The following is a 1,181-nucleotide window of genomic DNA, read 5'->3' on the forward strand; positions in this document are numbered from 1 at the left end:
CAAGTTATTTACCCATACACTTTTCTATAGGCACAATGCAGGGGGGAAACCAGCATGTCACACTGCACAATACAGCTTATAGGAGGGCAACACAAAGTATATCAGGTCACAGGGGCACACACGAGGTCTTCACAGGAGCAGCACCCAACTGTTTCTCTCTTCGCTTGTTCCTCGCTCCTCGCTGACAGCCAGTTGCGTCATGTTTGCACAGGTCATCCTTTTCATGTTAACACATGTTTCGCACAGAGACAAAGACCCACTGGTGTAGCAATATATATATCATATATATATATATATATAAATATATATATATATATATATATATATATATTACATATTATATATATATATATACATTAATATATATATATATACAAATATACTATATATATATATATATATATATATATATTATATATATATATATATATATATATATATATATATATATATATATATATATATATAAACACAAACACAGTAACGTGTACACAAAGATGAAAAGAGAAACAGCCACAGTAGAAAATGAAACTTCAGTTTCATTTTCTACTGTGGCTGTTTCTCTTTCATATATATATATATATATATATATATATATATATATATATATATATATATATATATATGTGTGTGTGTGTGTGTGTGTGTGTGTGTGTGTGTGTGTGTGTGTGTGTGTGTGTGTATACATATTTATGTATATATACATCACACACACACATATATGTGATAGAAAAAAACACATTCCACAAACGAGATCTAGTATGTGAATTTTGGGCTTTTCTACAATAGTATTATCGTTCATATATATATATATATATATATATATATATATATATATATATATATATATATATATATATATATATATATATATATATATATGTGTGTGTGTGTGTGGGATGGTTCGGATTATACATATATTTGACTTTTAATGTTGGAATAGTTGATAAATAAGAAAATAAGTACAGTACAATGCTATTTTATTGATTGTATAAAGTAAATACACTTTTAAGACATTTATTTATGATAAAGACCAGACTCGCTATTGCTTTAAAAATAAAATATTTATTTTTGAAAAGAATGATTGACCTTTGTGCGGTCTGGCCTATCTGAGTAGGGGTTGAACATCCACTACCATACCCCAACTTACTCCAACTGACTCTGTCACAAACACAAACCCT

This window comes from Penaeus monodon, chromosome 8 (assembly GCF_015228065.2).
Source record: "Penaeus monodon isolate SGIC_2016 chromosome 8, NSTDA_Pmon_1, whole genome shotgun sequence".
Lineage (NCBI taxonomy): Eukaryota > Metazoa > Arthropoda > Malacostraca > Decapoda > Penaeidae > Penaeus > Penaeus monodon.